Below are 19,331 nucleotides of genomic sequence, written 5' to 3' on the forward strand. Positions count from 1 at the left end.
GAGGAAATGAGAAAACTCATAATAATATTCATAGTTCAGGATTTCTTCAGAAAAAGCTCCCAGTGAATAATGCTTAGATGCAGATATTACAGGATAAATTTCAGGCTATCACGAAATAGGACAAAGTGAAAGGGACACAGTTCTGGTTCAACGGTGGAAATATCTCCCAAGTAGTGTCCTTGAATGAAGTGGAGAATCTCATACTTCCAATAAATGGGAATGATCAAGCATTTTATCTCTGAGCAGTGAAAAAGTAAAATGTGTAGCAACATTGAAATTCTGACTTAGCTGAGGCAACATTGAAATTCTGACTTAGCTGAGGCACGTTTAATGACTCGTCTTTGCAGTGTAGCAAAGCAATGAAGGGTTACATGAATTCGGCTTAAATTTCTGCTCTGCTATTTATTAACTTCATGGCACTGGGTAAAACTTTCACTTTTTAATCCTCAATCTCTAACAATGCATTCTTTTCAGAGCTGTTGAAGGTATTAATCAGAGAATATGTGTAAAGCTCTTTAAAAGTTACTGACACATAACAAATTCTTTAATATGTGAACTGAATATTTGTTTCCAGAATACTAGCCATAGGGACACCTAAGGGACAATGTGATTTAACACTAAAGGCTCTGAAGGACCTGCTAAATGAGAAGATAAAACTTGCAGCAGTGCAACACTGAAATAAAGTACATCAACGTGAGTAATTTTTTTTTATCAGAGTGTAATTTCCTTAGAATTTTCAGAGAATGCATCAACTGAGTCTTGATTTGGGTGAAGTGGAAGTGGTAAAGTTCTCTTCTTTTTTTGTCATTTAAGTTGATTCTATGATGATAATTATACACATAGAGTTTTAAAAGAGAGCAAGTGGAGGGGCGCCTGGGTGGCGCAGTCGGTTAAGCGTCCGACTTCAGCCAGGTCACGATCTCGCGGTCCGTGAGTTCGAGCCCCGCGTCGGGCTCTGGGCTGATGGCTCGGAGCCTGGAGCCTGTTTCCGATTCTGTGTCTCCCTCTCTCTCTGCCCCTCCCCCGTTCATGCTCTGTCTCTCTCTGTCCCAAAAATAAATAAACGTTGAAAAAAAAAATTTAATAAAAGAGAGCAAGTGGAGCATTTTCCCAGATTAAACAAAGAGACCATAAAAATAGGAATGAAATAGTATTTTTCTGCCTTTGTCTCTCAGCCACAAATGCAGGAACTCCAGATTTTCCTAACTCATGCTTCGAAGCATCTGAGTTTGTCACATTCGTGCTTCATAGCTAGCACAGATACCACAAGCTGTTCCTTCCTCTTCTTGGTTTCTGTTGTCCCTGGTTGCTTATATTCTCTCCTGCATCTTCTCTTTTCCAGGTATTGTGCCTGGTCCGTAACTCAACCTGCTCCAAAAGCAGCCACAAGGGAACATTTCCCTTATTCCACAGCTTTGCTACACTCTTTTACACAGGATACAAAGAACTGTTTCCTTGTCCCCTCAAGTTCTTAAACATATCTCTTATTATCTCTTCTTTTAGGGCTCTCACACAGGTTTCTGGGGGCGGGGGTTAAATAAAAGGACAAGCTCGGCAACACATCCCCAGCTTTACTCAGAATTACCTTGCCATTGGAACACTGACCCTCTGACTTGGGACTGACTCATCCTTCTTTTAGAATGAATTCTGTTCCTGATGGTCTAACAGTCACTTATGTAAATAGACTCCTTTGGGTATTTCCAACCCCGTCTTACTGACAAGCCAATGTGGGATTTTTGGAAATCCTATGGAGAAGCCAGGAGATAGGCTCCACAAACTAAGATTTTTTGCTTCAAAGAAATGGGAAAATTATCTATAGAATGCTCTAATGCTGGCATTGCATGTCTATTGTGTCTTTCCGAACCACTGTGAATTTCAGTTTTCATTTGGCTTGACTTCACTGTTGTATATTTGACCCCACCTCATTGAAATGTTGTTTTCCCTTATCTCTGTCAAAGTCATTCTCTCTTGATTTTCTTTCTGCTTTCTTTCTCAGTTGAGGGTGATAATTTCCATGTCTCTACTTCTTGTCCTGATCATTTTTATAACAAGGATAATATTTATTACTATACATCTGGCTGCCTATTGTATACGTAAACCTTTTTGACCCATGTTGGGTCAAGTGGCCACCTACAATCTAACAACTATGGCCAGGAAGCAAGGTCTTACTGTAGAAAGAGCACAACTCCCATGCTGTAATGGAGAAGAGAGGGGAAATTCTAAAAAAGAGAGAGAGACAAAGAGAGAGAGGGAGAGACACAGACAGACAGAGGGAAAGAGAGAGAGAGAGAATGAAAAATTGCTAGGCTTGCAGGGGAGAGGGGAAAATAGGTGATGGGCATTGAGGAGGGCATTTGTTGGGATGAGCACTGGGTGTTGTATGTAAGCCAATTTGACAATAAGTTATATTTATAAAAAATAAACCATTTTGAAGAAAAAAAAATTGCTAGAAAGAGGAGGGCTAGTTTCTAATCAGCCATTCAAATAAGTGTCCCATTCACCAAGTTAAAACCAAAACCTAGAGCTATAAATAATTACAAGACATGCTGCTTTATATTTTATCTCTTCCTTTCCCTAACTATAATTTAGTTGAAATGACTTATTGGCATGATTAGCAACATAAAATAGACAATAATCAAAGAGAGGATATCTTAAAAGTTAGCCAATCAGTACCTGAATAAGCAAAAGTTGATAGTACAGCAGGATTTACTAAGTGGTATGCATTGAAGCATTAGCCCCATGAAATGTCCTGGGACAAAATTGTTCCATGGTCATTCACATTTCTAAAAATCAGTTTACTACAGCCCTCTCCTGGAGAGTCACAATACATATTTATGTTCCAAGGGCTTTAGAGAAATATTTCTCTATAAACACCAGGAAATTGTTCACATTCTAAACTGATTCATTTCTAATGATATTTGAACTCACTGTTTTTCCAGCTACCATTTTATGTTATCTTTATAATTATTTCTATTGAGGCACAAGTCCTTTTATGCTCTTCAATCTCTGGATATTCCTCAAATTTAGGGTAAGAGGCTTGGGTTCCCTAGGCAATTTCCAACAGGCTTGGGAAGTTTAATGTGTTTACTCTAGGCCAAGGTCAGTGTCATCATGTTTAATCAACTTGTTGCCAGACTCTTTAATAAATCCTACCTTATTTAAAGTTCTGGGTACTTTCCTATCTTTGTCTTATTTCTGGGGCAACTAGGGATTTTGGAGAAGTGTGATGTAATTTAACAAAAGAATATTAAACTAGTTTTCAGGCTTAAGGGTTAAAAATGTATCTTGGTAGATTTATTTATAAGAATGTCAAGTTCACTTCTGTTTTGGACAAAGATTTTATTGTCCAAACTTTGAAACTTTATTAAATCTTTATTATGTTGATTTCTGCTAAAGAACAAAAAGAAATTCATGGTATAAATTATTTTTTATAGGGCAAGGCAGGGGCAACAGAATCATCGGCTACATCTTGACTCCCAATTCTGATGGGAATTTCCAATATTGACACCCTAAAAAGGTATTGTTGTTGTTTTTAACTTTTTGAATAGTTAACATGGAAGGTGATCTCTGTTAAAGAGTTAGGCATACAGGTATTTCAACATATATTAAGTCATCATGTTATAAAGCATGTTGACACAAAACCTGCAGTGTCATAGGAAACTAAGAATTAATGTATTTTGCATAAAAAGGAAAATGGAATTTAGCCAAGACAATTGCAGACAGCTGCAATACAATTTTATAGTCAGGTTGGGTAGCTTCTCCTTTACTGGTATTTGGGTCTGAAATGTTACTTGTGAGTCACCGAGCACAGAGAAGGATCTTAGTGACCTGGAGAATACTCCTTGTCAGGTGTTTTCTACTGTGTCAATAAAATGGAGTCATGGGGCCATCCCACAATGTAATTATGCAATTGTGAGAAATTTAAAGAGAAATGTTTGAAGATTAAAGATTGGAAAATACCAAATGCTTCCATTGTGATGGAAAAAACCCACGTAGCTGAAAAATAAAGGATATATCCAAACAGGAGCCATAAATAGGTCATCAGCATAGGTGTAAATCATGTCCATGTAGATATTGTAAGACAAAGAAACACATGTAGAATGCAGGGAGGAAGTATTTCCAAATATGAATATAGTTTCAATCATAAAGAAAAAAATTATTGCTATAATCTATCCATGTGGCTCTGTAATAAAAGAGTATAAAACTAATTGCAAAAAATTTGTTATAATAGTTATTAGGGTTCCTATGGAATCCGGTGACTTTCTAATACCTTTGGAAATATGCTTTAATGGTTAGATTTTATCTGTCTCCTATATTTATTTTATGAGAACTTTGATCCAGTTTTATTCTTTTTGAAACTGAAAATTCTTTGGCTAAACTTCAGGAACTATTTAAACTTCATCTGTATCTGAATCTAACAACTTTTTATATTCAAATTCTTTATAATCTGGGTGTTAGAGGGTAGGGGAATGAATGGGAAAACAATTTACCATTTTTTATGTATTCAAATATATATAAACAAATATTCTTGCCACTATGGAAAAAGAGATGAACAAGAGAGACAAATTCCCTTTTCTCACAGAGCTCACTTTCCACTGAGGAGACCAAGCAGCTAAATGTGTAAACCAGTACCAAATTTAAGCAAAATACTAATAGCTAAGAAAGAAACAAGTAAGATATGTATTACAGGCAATCTCTGTAAGAGGTGATGTTTGAATATCGGCACAGCTCCAGCTATGTGAAAAAACCTGCATAAAAGGGTACTGTTTATCGGGAACAGCAAATCCTAAGACCTCAAGAAGCAAAATAATTTGAGCCCATTTTAGGATCAGAAGAGAGTCTAGGGTAACTAGTACCAGGAGCGAAAAGAAGAGAGGTGTGAAATGAGTCTTCGAGGAAGGCAGAGACAGGTTATTGTAAGGAACTTGCATTTTATTGCAAATGCAGTGGCAAACTATTGAACTTCCTGGTTAGACTTCAGTGGTTAAGGAAACTAAATCATAAGTACTTTAAGATGTCAGATAACACTTATAAAGATTATGAATTATTTTGTGGAAGATTTTTCTATGACAAAATCTAACATTGATCTTCCATACTCTATGCCATTGCTAAAAATATGAGGGGATCTTAGTTATGAAGTTAAGTATCGTCATTATTTTAAAGGATATCATTTGGAAAGTTAATAGTAACTTTTGAAATGATGAATTTTATAGATCATGAATAAAGAGCAGTCTATGTGGGGGAAGTAGTTGTGGGGTAAGGATGTGAAAAGGTTTAAGAAGTTAATTCACTTTTATTGTGTTGAGATGAACTGAGGAAGACTTTCTGAAATAGAGGTTAATAATATTCATTATTTTATATATGCTTTAAAGTGCATTAGTTGCCAATTTAATAAATTTGGCAACTATAGAAAGGTACAAAGAAGAAAATAGTAACCTATAATAACATTACTTGTCAGTCTTTCTTAATCATTGTAATATGTATTTGACAAGATTGAAATTTTATAGGATATTAAATTTACAACCTAATTATTATTTGTATTATTATTTTAAGTTTATTTATTTATTTTGAGAGAGAGTGAGCATAAGCGGGGTAGAGGCATAAAGAGGGGAGAGAATATCCCAAGCAGGGTCCACACTGCCAGCACAGAGCCCAACACAGGCTTGAACTCACAAATCATGAGATCATGACCTGAGCCAAAATCAAGAGTCAGATATTTAACCAAATGAGTCACCCAGCCACCTTCAACCTAATTATTTTCATTTAACATTATATTTTTCATGTCAATGAACATTCGTTGACAACACCATGTTAATATGTACATAATAATTATTCTTTGGTAATACAATGATTCACTTACTCCTTTATCTGTCTTGATTTATGTTTTCTTCTTTAACCTAGAAGGGGTTTATGAGAAATTGTTTCTCATAGCAAGTTTTTAATTTTAAAATGTGTCTGACTATATTATTTTTTTAATGTTATTTATTTTTGACAAAGAGAGAGAGACATCAGGAGAGGGACAGAGAGAGAATCCCAAGAAGGCTCCACTCTGTCAGCATGGAGCCTGATGTGGGGCTCAAACTTGAAGACAGGCAGATCATGACCTGAGCCAAAATCAAGAGTTGAATGCTTAACAGATTGAGCCACCCAGGCTCCCCTAAAATTTATCCCAGTGTATTAGAAGACACAGGACCAAGGGCTCCTGGATAGCTCAGTTGGTTTAGCAGCTCACTCTTGGTTTCAGCTCAGGTCATGATCTCACAGTTGTGGAACTGAGCCCCGCATCAGGCTCTACTCTGAGAGTGGAGCCTGCTTGAGATTCTCTCTCTCTCTCTCTCTCTCTCTCTCTCTCTCTCTCTCTCTCACTGACCCTCCCTCACTCATGCAAGCAAAATAAATACATAAACTTAAAATAAATAAATAAAAGAAAACAAAGGGCCAAATCCTTGTTGGTGGAATACATTTGTTTTAGTAAGCATCACAGTGACTAACAACACAACCTCAACAGTGACAACAAAAATTACTAATGACTCAAATATTGGAACGTATTTTATATGTGTGTGTCAGAAAAATATTTTTTCTGAGGTGTTCTCCCCCCTTACTTCATATCTAGTGTGGCTTTAGAGGTTATATATTTAGTGTGGAATGAGGTGGGTGACGTACATTCACTGATTCTGAATTCAGAGTATAATTCCCAACCACCAAGAGGATTCCTATATTTCTGCTTTCCAAGGCTTGGTCCTGTGAGCCCTAATCTAATGGGACACATTTTAAAATAAAGAACCGTCATTAGTAAGAAGATCTTTCTGGAGGCCAAGATTAATGCTACAGTTTTTATTAGCGATACCTGGCTTCAGTGTAAGGGTCAAATGCCATTTATATATTTAAAAATATTATTTATCATGTACTGTTTGTCAAGAAAGGTAATCTCTGCCCTGGTGGAGCCTTTGTTCTAGCAAAGAGGCAGGAATCAACCAAGTAATCAAATAGTTACCAGGTGTCTTAGAAAAGACACGCGATACTATGAGAAAGCCTAACAAGGAAACTGTCTTAGCCTGAGCAGGGTCAGCTAAGTGTTCCTTAAGGAAGTGGCATCTGAGCTGGGATCTTGAAGAGAAACAGAGGTTAACTGGGTACAGAAGAGAACCTTCCAGATAGGAGGAAAAATAAATTAAAGGCTCATTGCTTAAATAATAACTGTTATGAATCCTGGGAGGAAAGTGTTTTAACTAGCTCAAATTGCTACTTAAGCTTTCACTAGAGTCTAGTCAGTTTATTAGTCATATTTTATGCATTTACATTAAATGGCGATCTAATCTACTAGGCAACCAAAACTGACTCCAAACGGTGACATATAAATATTAAAAGAGAATAAGAATCAGCACTGGTTTTTTAGTGTTTCTTGCTTAAAGCATTTGAACCAGAGATGCATTTAAAAGAATAAAGACCCATGCTTTGTACAATATTACATGTCTAGAGTATATAACAATAATTATGGGGAATTGGGAAGTACAAATACAGAATCACTGCTTTTAAGACAGTTTTTAGCTACAAAGATAGGTTTTTTTAAGCTTTTTGCTCACAGTTTATCGCATCAGTTAGAAGACAAAAATGACGTGTCTTTCTCATGGATAAGTAACATCTAGAAATATGCTTACAGTCATCATCAACATGAAAAACTCCCCCTTTTTTATTTTAGAGAGAGAGAGCGAGAGAGCGAGAACACAAGCAAGGGAAAAGGACAGAGGGAGAGAGAGAGACTCTTAAGCAGGCTCCTCGTTCATCACAGAACCTGATGCAAGGCTCATCCTAAGACCCTAGGATCATGACCTGAGATGAAATCAAGAGTTGGACACTCAACCAACTGAGCCACCCAGGTGCCCCAAGAAAAGTTCTTTAATACGCATTTTAACCAAAATATCCTGAAATGACAATTAATAGAAGCAGCAGTTGGATTAATAGTAATAGGAGTGTTAGTTGTAATAGTTACTATTTATTCTGAGTTTACTATGAATTTCTCAGGCTAGTGTTTCATTGCTAATGCTTACAATTACTGACCAAGACAGACGCTATGATCTCTGCTTTTCAGAAAATACCATTCAAATTCAGACATGTTAAGTGAGCCACTCAAGATCACACAGAAAGCAGTGGAGTGAAAACTCAGCCCTGGTCTCTCTGGATCTCTATTCCAGACCAGTGCTGCTTGGACCCAGGGAACTTACCTAGTTCTGGTTGTGACGAAATCATTTCTCTCTAGATAGATCTCCAACTGCTTTCATAGCTATAAAATAGTAATGCCCTATTTGCATCCCTTGTATTTCAGATTAGATCAAAGCAGAAAATTCACTCCAAAAATTATGCAAATTTTCTTCCAAAGTTCTAGACTGGTGTTGAAGAACATGTTTATTAATTAATGTCTAAAGAACATTAATGTCTCTTTCTCTCTCTCAAAATAAATAAATGAGCATTCTAAAAAAAATGTTTCTTGAAAGACAAACTGTTGTACAGAAAGTGGTGTTATTATGTAAAAATAAGTAACAATATTTACAAGAAACCCAATATGGTACTGCTTTTGATCATCATTTCCTTAGTTTTTGAAATATTAACCTGGTTCTAATAATCTCCAGATAATGAGGAATGTTTTCTAAATGGAAACAACAGTTAAAATAGATATTAGATTCTATTTTCAATGGGGTAAGTCATTGAGCTAGGAAGAAGGGAATTAGAAATGGGATGCAACAGAAGTTTATTATAATATAATACAAGGATTTATTAGCAACAAGGGTCATACCCAATTCAAAATAACATACAAGTTCTATAGAAAAATATAATGTAATATCCTTTCAGCTGGATAGGGGCAGAACCAATAATTAAATCCATGTATCTAATCCAGGTTTGCTGTTTTTATCCATGACTTTAGTATATTCTAGACTGACATATCAATTTTATTGGAAATAGATGAACCAAAGCTCTCACACATACAAACTTAACAATATCTGAGAATTTAGTCTGGGTGAGGGAAATAGGTAAAAAATACAATAATATTTAAGGAAAGATGGAAAAAACAAGCACTAACAAAAACCTGTTCTCTAGGTAAAATGGACTATAAACAAAAAACATTATAAGAAGATACAGTTACAATCATAATAATTAGGAAGTTTTACTTTCTTACTTCAAAAACACTAGTGAAGGAAGCACTGAAGGAAAAATTGTTATCTTTTTTCATTTCTACAACAAACAGTATGAAAATGAGACAAATAAAGCTACAACAATCATGACAGTGTGGCACTGGCAAAATAATACCCAAATACATCAACAGAACAGAATAGAAAGCCCAGAGTAGATCCACATAGATAAAGTCAACTGATCTTTGAAAAAGGAGCAAAGGCAATACAATGGAACAAGGATAGATTCTTCAACAAATGGTGGTCATCCACATTAAAAAAAAAAAAAGCAAATCTACATACATACCTTATACCCTTCACAAAAATTAACTCAAAATGGATTATATCTAACTGTAAAACACAAAACTATAAAATTCCTGGAAGATAACAGGAAAAAAACCTATGAACTTGGGTGTGGTGATGCCTTGCCAGATGCAACACCAAAGACATAATCCAGAAAAGAAATATTTGAATAATGAAGCTGGACTTAATTAAAATTAAAAACTTCTGCTCTGCAACTGACAATATGAAAAGAATTAGAAGATAAGCCACAGATTAGGAGAAAGTATTTGCAAAACACATCTAATAAAGAACTCTTACCAAAATATGAAAAGATCTTTTAAAACTCAACAATAAGAAAACAAATAACCCAGTTAAAAAATGGGCCAAAGACTTGAACAGAAACCTCACCAAAACAGATATATAAATACAATGTGTACAATGTGTGTGTGTGTGTGTGTGTGTGTGTGTGTGTGTGCAGGGAATTAGAAATGAGATGCAACAGAAGTTTATTATAATATAATACAAGGATTTATTAGCACATGAAAAAATATATAAGCATATGAAAAGATGGTCCACATCACAGGTCATCAGAAAAACACAAATTAAAACAATGAGATAGCAGTACGTACCTATTAGAATGGCCAAAATCTAGAACATTATATCAATAGCAAATGCTAGTGAGGATGTGAACCAACAGGAATTCTCATACATTGCCGATGGGAATGCAAAATGGTACAGACACTAAAAAGTGTTTTAATTTTTTTTAGAGCTTACTTATTTTTGAGAGAAAGAGAGGGAAAGAGACAGAGCACAAGTGGGGGAGGAGCAGAGAGAGACACACAGAATTTGAAGCAGGCTCCAGGCTCCGAGCTGTCAGCACAGAGTCCAATGCGGGGCTCGAACTCATGAACTGTGAGATGATGACCTGAGCCAAACTCAAACACCTAACCAACCGAGCCCCAGTGCAGCTGCTTTTGAAGGCAGTTTAGCAGTTTCTTTCAAAACCAAACCATACTTTTGCTGTGTGATCCAGCAAGCATGCTCCTTGGAATTCACCCACAGGAACTGAACTTATGTCCACACCAAAGCCTGCACGTGTACATTTATAGCAACTTTATTCATTATTGCCAACACTAGGAAGCAATTAAGATGTGGACACCTACTGTGTCCTTCAGTAGGTGAATGCTTAAATCAACTGTGGTACATCCAGACTATGGAAGATTATTCAGCATTTAAAAAATGAGTTATCAAGCCATGGAAAGTCACGAAGGAAACTTAAATGCATGTTAGTAAGTGAAAGAAGCCAATCTGACAAGGTTACATACTGCAAAATTCCAACTATGTGATATTATGAAAAAGACAAAACTACGAACACAGTAAAAAGATCAATGGTTGCCAGAGGTGGCAGTAGGGCAATGTATGACAGGGAGAGATGAATAGGCAGAGCACAGAGGATTTTTAGGGTAGTGAAAATAGCCTGTATGATATAATGACAGATATATGTTATTATATACTTTGTCCAAACCCATAGAATATACAACGCAAACAGTGAATCCTAAGGTAAACTATAGACATTGAGTAATTATGATGTGTCAATGTAGGTCCATCCTTGATTAAAAAAAACCAAAAAAACAAAACAGGTACCATTGTGGTGAATGATGTTGATAATGGAAGGCTAGACCTGTGTGTGTGCAAGAGATACGTGGGAAATCTCTACTTTCCTCTCAATTTTGTTGTAAACTTAAAACAGTTCTAAAAAAATGTTTTAAAAAGAAAACAGGTTTTCAATTGGAAAAGACCCAAATGCCAGGCAAGGTGAATGAAGAAAAACCCATACCTAAAACTGATCAGACCAGCACTCCTTGATTTTCCTCTCTAAACCTGTAAACCCTTCTGCCTCTGTGCCCTCTTTTCCTTCTTCCCATCCTGTTATGAAGGAGAATGCAACCATCCCTGTCTCAAAAACTTATCTCTCACTATACCCTGGTCGGAGAATTCAAAACTGCTTATGGTCTTTGCTCCTTCAGTTAGCCCCTTTCCCTCCAGCTGTATCATTTCCATCAAAGGCAATTATGTTTTAGAATTCCTACCCTAAAGCAACAATAAAATCTTCCTGGTATTTACATTCTGCCTTAAATTCTATCTCAGTTCTCAGCTCTATTTCAGAATTTTCCTTTGTGGTAATTTTTTTTTTGAAAAAAGAGATATCTTTCTCAATCTTTCCAGAATTTTTTTTTTTTAATTTTTTTTTTCCCAACATTTATTTATTTTTGGGACAGAGAGAGACAGAGCATGAACAGGGGAGGGGCAGAGAGAAAGGGAGACACAGAATCGGAAACAGGCTCCAGGCTCCGAGCCATCAGCCCAGAGCCTGACGCGGGGCTCGAACTCACGGACCGCGGGATCGTGACCTGGCTGAAGTCGGACGCTTAACCGACTGCGCCACCCAGGCGCCCCTCCAGAATTTTTTTAAAAGGAATTGTATACTTATATTGTATCCAGTTCCTTTATTCTCATTCACTTCTCAGACCATTTATGTCTAGAATTCACCTCCAGAAGTCCATTGGCACTGCTTTTGTTAAGGGTTAAGAGGCCAGATACTGCTAAAATGAATGAATTTGGTGTTTACCTTACTTAGCCTCTCATCAGAGCTTGACACAGCTGATCATTTCTTCCTTCTTAGGAACTTACATGTTCTTGATACTTTTTTGTTAACTCATTGCTTTTACTTCTCAGTCTCTTTTGCTGATTCCACCATTCTTACCAACCTCCTAAATGTAGACTTCTTCAGGTTTTTCACTCTTGTTGATGCCTTCCCTTTCTGTACTCTCATTCTCCATAACCTATCTCAGAGCTCCCTTGGTGTAACTACTACAGATGTGTTGTCAACTCCCATATCTATATTCCTGGTATAGACATCACTAAGCTCTAGAGTTGTGTATCCAATTTCTTCCCTGACTTCTCAACTTACATATCTCAACTTATATATCTTACCAACATTTAAAATTTAAAATGTTCAAAACATGAAATAAAACTTGGTTCTCACAATCTACCCAGTTGCTCACACCAAAAACTCTAGGAGCCATAACTGGTTTCTTGCTATATCAATCAGCAAACCCTGTTGATTCTTTCTCTAAGGTATATCTTCACTTTCCCTACCTCTCTTCATCCTTTTATGTTTAAGTAATCTCTAACCAACATGGGGCTTGAATTTTCAATGTCAAGATCAAGAGTCACATGTTCTACCAACTAAGCTAGTCAGGCGCCCTCGTCATCTCCTTTATTACAGTTACAGTGACTTGTGCTATTATGGTCTCCTTCAGTTACACTGTCCTTTTTATAAACATAATGTCACTTAGTCCTGCTAATAATCATGTAAGGTGGACTAAAGAGGAAATGGGCTCATTTAAGGTAATTAATTTCACATAGTAATTTACTTCACATAGTAAGTAGTACAGATGAAACGCCAAATCAGTGCTCAAAAGTATGTGAACAAATGATCACTAACATTTTGATTACCTGCTAAGTGTTACACATTTTCCACATCTAATTTAATCATCATAACAAGAACATATAACTGTTATTATATTACAAATAAAATAGGAGATTTAAGCCAGTTGTCTCAAATTATGGTTCCCTTTGCTTCCACTTTCAACTTCCTTTTCATTTCTTTCCATTCTTCTCAATACCACCAAAGAAATTTTTTAAAAACATAATTCCTATCATGTCCTTCCTCTGCTTAAAATCCTTTAACAGGTCAGAATTGGTTACAGAATAATGTCCTTATCATGGCACTGAGATGCTTTTATAAATTTGTCACTGCCTTCCTTTCTAATTTTATTTCTTCCTACTTCCCACCATATCTCCTGGATTCCATCCACATATCAACTGCTTTCGAGATTCAGTTTGAACAGGCTGCACTCTTTCTTTCCTATATGTCTTTATCCAAGCTGTTTCTTCTGCCTTGAAAGTTCATCCCGCATATAGTAGTCATTGTAGTTGCTTTCCTACCATCTCTTTTGTTTCTTTCAATAGCCACCCCAAATATCCAACTTTCCTGGTGCCATGGTATGAGTTTGGCCAGCTCTAGCTAATCAGCATGATTTTACACCCTAGTTGGAGTTTCTAGTTCAGGTGACGCAATTAGAGACAGTAAGACATAAAGTGAGATTTATGTGAAAAATATTTCCCGGCTCTTCTCAGGGGATTCTACAATTAACATTCTGTCTTCTCTTGTAACTGATGTGTAGTTAGTAAGCCATTTTATGAACATGAAGGAGAACGGGTTTTAAACTGAAGTTTGACCTTCAGGAAGGCAGAAGGTTACACCAGATCTTTCCATAATGACATTACTAAGCTGCTGAAACAAACCAACACTGAAGCTAACTTTACCGCTAGACTTTCCAGTTATGTGAATCTCCTTTATTGACAGACTTTTCTGCTACTTGCAACTGAGAGCAGCTAAATACTACACACATTTTATCATAAAATGTCACTAACAATAGGCCTTCCTAACTTCTCAGTTGAAGCTAAATATTTTTTTTTCCTCAGTAAAAGTTTCTTTTGTATACCTCTATCAAAGCCTGTAGTACATTGCTTAAACTATTAGTTTGCTTCCCCAGGAGACCAAACACCTGAAGTGGAAAGGAGTTCATGTTATTTGCTGCTCTATGAGTTTGTTATCAGACTGTGCTCATAAATAGCCCACCATCCATCCCCAAAACACTTTTATTTAATGCAATTTCTCAACCTCCGCACTATTGATATTTTGGACCAGATACATCTTTGCTATAGAGGGCTATCCTATGCAACCTATAATATTTAGTAGCATCTGTGGCCTCTACTCATTAGATGCCAGTAACATAACCCCTCCCCACCATGTGTGATAATAAAATGTGTCTAGGAATTGCCACATATTGCCTTGGAGGTAAAATTGTACAATTTGAAAACTACTTACCTGATGACCAAGAGGACAAATTTTATTACAAACATCCTTACAGGATAATATTGTATCCATCCTTAAGTACAGACAGAAAGGGCTAATAATCCCACAAAGGGCAAAGTAAATTGTTTTCATGCAAAACTACTGGTTTGGTTTGTAGTAAAGGAGTGTGAGGGTAAACTCCTCCTTTACTGGGTACAGGATATGATCTCACACACCAAACCTGCTTTTCTCATAAGCCAATCCCCCTCCAGAAACTTCCCATTCCAAAGGGATGGGTCAGTTTCATCACTGAAAAAGGAAGGACCAAAAAGAAAAGACAATTTCTTATATGTAAGGAATATCAGATTAGGTGCCTGTAACAGAACTTGGCACTAAACATCTTTCATCACCTCCTTGTTTCTTACACATACCCAAACTAATCCCTAAATGGTTTCTCTCCATTTAGAGTGAGAGCTTTCAAACTGTTACTAATTATAAACTTCTTCAGAAGCAAGGTGTTTTCACTGAGAGTGAACGTGCAGGTACTTGAGCCCACACAACCTCCTTGGCCTCGGGGCAAGCACTTCTGTCTGAAACGCCTTCTCTAACAGACAGGATGATGAAAACGGAAGCTGTAGAACTGAGTGAGCCAAGCCAAAAACCCTGTTTGGATGATTAAGTGTTCTCTAATACATGAAGAATTCAGAGAAATGGGGCAAAGTGAATGCACTTCACTATGATCTGACATAATAATCTACAGTCCCTATCTTTATGTCCAAACATACTTTTATGTATGTATTGTACATAAAATTATGTATGTATGTACTTTTATGTATTCAAGTCACTCCTTGAATATATCATTTTGGTAAATGTGAAAATTAATTTCTGAAGGTGAAATCTATAACTTATAATCATCCATTTTGACTTTTCTTTTTCTCCATCTCTTAGGTTGAAGCAAAACAATGTTTGCCTTTGAATCTAAATGTAGTTTTAATATTAATTTTCATATGTATATTTAAAAGTTACAAGACTTTAACTAGAAGTCTTGATTCCAAGAACAAGGAAATTAATGAAAACCATAATAAGTGTATACAATGTTAATAATTAAGGCCATCGATATGATTAAGAATGATAATTGTGTATGGTATGGTTAATTTCCTCAGATACGCCAGGAAACAATATAATTTTAACAACTGATCTACCCATGGATGGAATGTCTATATTCCCTCTATATGGGGCGCCTGGGTGGCTCAGTCAGTTAAGTGTCCGACTTCGGCTCAGGTCATGATCTCGTGGTTCACGAGTTCAAGCCCTGCATCCAGCTCTGTGCTGACAGCTCAGAGCCTGGAGCCTGCTCAGATTCTGTGTCTCCTTCTCTCTCTGCCCCTCCTCCACTCACTCACTCTCTCTCTCTCTCTCCCCCAAATATATATATAAAGAAACATTAAAAAATTACATTCCCTCTATAGAAAAGAGATGTTTACATTAAAAATTAAATCATGACCATAAAAGAATTTCCCTGGAACCTGGAATAGAAGACTGTAATGGGCATTTTTATTATTTGCTTTGTAGATGGTAATATTCTTTAGATTAGCTTGGGGATAGATACTAAGTCTGTTTTTCTATTTTCCTAGATTTCTATGAATATTTTGAATAGTTAACAGAGCCAAAATATTAACTGATATAATAATTTCTCACTATTCTGCTCCCACATCTTAATGCATGTGAAGGCACTTGTCTCTACCTTTACATCCTATCTAATAATAACGATCCTATCGACTAAATTCCTATAATATACTAGCATGCATATATTATGCCAATAATTTACTCTCTCCCCAAAAGAACTCTGAGATAATACTACTATTCCTATTCTACAGATGAGATAACTGAGTTTGGAGAAGTAAGCAGCTTACACAAAGTCACATAACTTGCAAGAAACAAATCATGTTCTTTCTGTGAAGAAAGGCAATCAGTACCTCATCCATCAAATAGATTCATAAGCCAGAAAGAATCATCTGGGGCTTTGTGTTCCACTAAAAGAGGAGCCTTATTATTGAATATGTAGGTGGCAGGCACAAAGCTGGAGGTGAAAGCTAATAAAACTTCAAATGAACTTACTTAGCAAGCTGGAAGAACAGACCCCAAATCAACAGGATGAAATTATTATAAGGATGGATGTAGTGGCCTGGACTTACCTTTAAAAAACATCCATTACAAAAAAATCCATAAAGAAGTAAAGAATGGATGATCAGGTTGGGGTGAAGCCTACTCTCACAATAATCATTGGTCACGAGCAGTCGCTTACCTAGTCAAATACCTAGGCCACTGGAGCCACATGGTGTTTATAGCATCCCCTTATCTACCAACCTAGTAACACTAGCGGAAATAAAACTGATTCACTTAGCATGACTGGTTCTTTTGGAACTCATGCTGGATTCTCACTGGAAACTACTTTACTCAAGTTTCCCTAAGCTATCCATTTAATAATATATTCTAGAAATTTTTCCTAAGGATTGATGTGAGGTTTACTAGTTAGAAATCCCCAAGCTCGGGGTGCCTGTGTGGCTCAGTCGGTTAGGCGGCCGACTTCGGCTCAGGTCATGATCTTGTGGTCCGTGAGTTCTAGCCCCGTGTCGGGCTCTGGGCTGACAGCTCAAAGCCTGGAGCCTGCTTCATATTCTGTGTCTCCCTCTCTCTGACCCTCCCCTGTTCATGCTCTGTCTCTCCCTGTCTCAAAAATAAATAAACGTTAAAAAAAATTAAAAAAAAAAAAGAAATCCCCAAGCTCTATCATTTTCTTCTTTTTAAAAGTATCAGAACAGCTCTTTTTTGGACTTCTGCCATCTTCCCACAATTTTTCAAAGACTACCATGGAGAGCTTTATGTTCACTATCAAAGTACTTTCAGAAACCAGGTGGTAATTCAACTGGACCTGCAGTTTGAACACAGTTTAAAGTTATTAGTTATAGGTTAGGAAAGAAAAAAATAAGTTTTCTTTCTGTGACTGTTAATTTTAGTTCCCCATTCCTAAATAGTAGGCCTCATTGCCTAATTATTATTATTTTGAAAATCTAGGAAGGAAGGAAAGAAGGAAGGAAGGAAGGAAGGACAGAAAAAAGGGAGGGAGGGAGGAAAGAGAAAAAAGAAGAAAGGAGGAGGAGGGGAGGAGGGAGGCAAGGGATAAAAAAAGAAAAAAAATTATTTAACATCATTTGAAATTCCCCATTCATTATGAACTTCAAGATGCTATAGATATAGCCTCTCAAATTTCATGCTATTCACAGATTTCTAAATGAGTTCTGCCTTGTCATAATTAAACCTAGAGAAAGAATTTCTCTTACCACTTCTATTTAAAACATTAAATTTTCAAAAGAATAAGTCAAGAATATTCATAAACTACTATTACTCTGATCATAAGGACATAAGATATCTGATTAGAGGGAATCACCTATAAACACTACATCTTGTTTATATACAATAGTGTGTAGCAGTGAAAGTGTCTTAATGCAGAGAATCTATTTCAAAATCATCTTAAAAATAACCAACTTATTCAAAACATGTTTTTACTTCTAAGAATGTAGGCACAGAGTCAAGAAACTAAGGACTGCTGGTGCTAATATTTAGGAAAGTTAGAAAAGCCATTCACAAAGAAAACATTTGTGAGTAGTTAGTACAAATTTCCCCTTAAAATGTATCTGTTTTTGTCTGCACTTGTAATGAAAGTATTTTCCCATCTTGTCACAAAATTATTTTAGAACACCAGTTTAAAGGCAACATTGATGTTAACACATCATCTGAGAATGGCTCATAGTTGGCATAAAAATGTACCAGAATAGTTGGCAATTTAAAAATACAGTCATGGGGTGCCTGGCTGGCTCAGTCAGTAGAGCATGCAACTCTTGATCTTGGGGTTGTGGGTTCAAGCGCCATGGTGGGGGTAGAGATTGCTTAAAAATTTTTTAAAAATCTAAAAATATAGTCAATGTTTATTTAAAATCTGAATATTGTTTACAAAAATATAGTGGTGTTTCTTCTTTTCTACGTGCCCTGATTTATTAGGTTCTTCCTTGTCTCCAGTCACACCTCACATTCTTAATCATCACACTACAACTCTCATTCTAATAAGTGATTCTAAATTCCATTTCCAGTCTTTTCTTCTCACCCAAGATTTAGGCCTCAAAAACAATCTCTTCTTCACTCCATTCTTCCAAAAAGCAAGAAATAAGGAAGATAATCCTATTGTTTATAACCTGGAAAGATTTTATGTGCTGTACCTTCTAGCCCACTACCTTACTTTAGCCCTCTCATAATCTGTCACCAAGATCATAAAAATAGCCTTTAACTGGTCTCCTACTAAACAGAATTTTCGCATTGTTATCTAATATCCACACTGCCATATCTGATAACTTTCTTATTTTAATCCTCCATTTGATCCCTGTTGCCTGCAAAACAAAATTGGAACTTATTGGCATTGGAATTCATAACTGGTCCCCATTGATATCCTGAGCCTCACATGACTCACCTCTATGCTCCTACCCCCCATAAATACATCCTCACCTGAATATCCTATGCTCTTTCACAACCAAGTACTTTTGAGTATTCAATTCACTTGGCCTGGAAATTTGTTCTTCTTCTCTACATATATCTTCTGATTCTTCTAATGCACTGGAAATATCAATTCCTATACAATTTGATTTTCTTCAGAACTAACCATCCATTCCCCTTTGCTTGCAGCTCTCTATAGAACTTATAGAATATTAATTCAATACGGTCAGAAAATCACTATGATAGAGATAGATAAATAACATAGAGTGGAAAGGCAAAAGGAAAAACCAACTCTTGATCTTCTGAGTTCTGTAGACTATGAGTTCACTGAAGGCAGCAACTTAGTTTCATTTATTATCCATTCAGTTGGACTTACCTTTGAGACATGGTGAGTGTTTAGTACCTATGTATATTTT

The 19,331-nt window shown here is 36.3% G+C and overlaps 1 long non-coding RNA gene across 1 annotated transcript in view; it reads left to right on the top strand.

Annotated features, from left to right (window-relative positions):
* Nucleotides 1-441: 441 nt before the first annotated feature.
* LOC122475848 overlaps nucleotides 442-19,331 on the top strand; it is a 39,274-nt gene continuing 20,384 nt past the window's right edge. The window contains exons 1-2 of the long non-coding RNA XR_006295321.1: nucleotides 442-693; nucleotides 3,435-3,517. This is a non-coding gene — a long non-coding RNA (uncharacterized LOC122475848). The remainder of the gene's footprint in view (nucleotides 694-3,434; nucleotides 3,518-19,331) is intronic.

The sequence above is a fragment of the Prionailurus bengalensis genome, chromosome E4 (assembly GCF_016509475.1).
Source record: "Prionailurus bengalensis isolate Pbe53 chromosome E4, Fcat_Pben_1.1_paternal_pri, whole genome shotgun sequence".
NCBI classification, from domain to species: domain Eukaryota; kingdom Metazoa; phylum Chordata; class Mammalia; order Carnivora; family Felidae; genus Prionailurus; species Prionailurus bengalensis.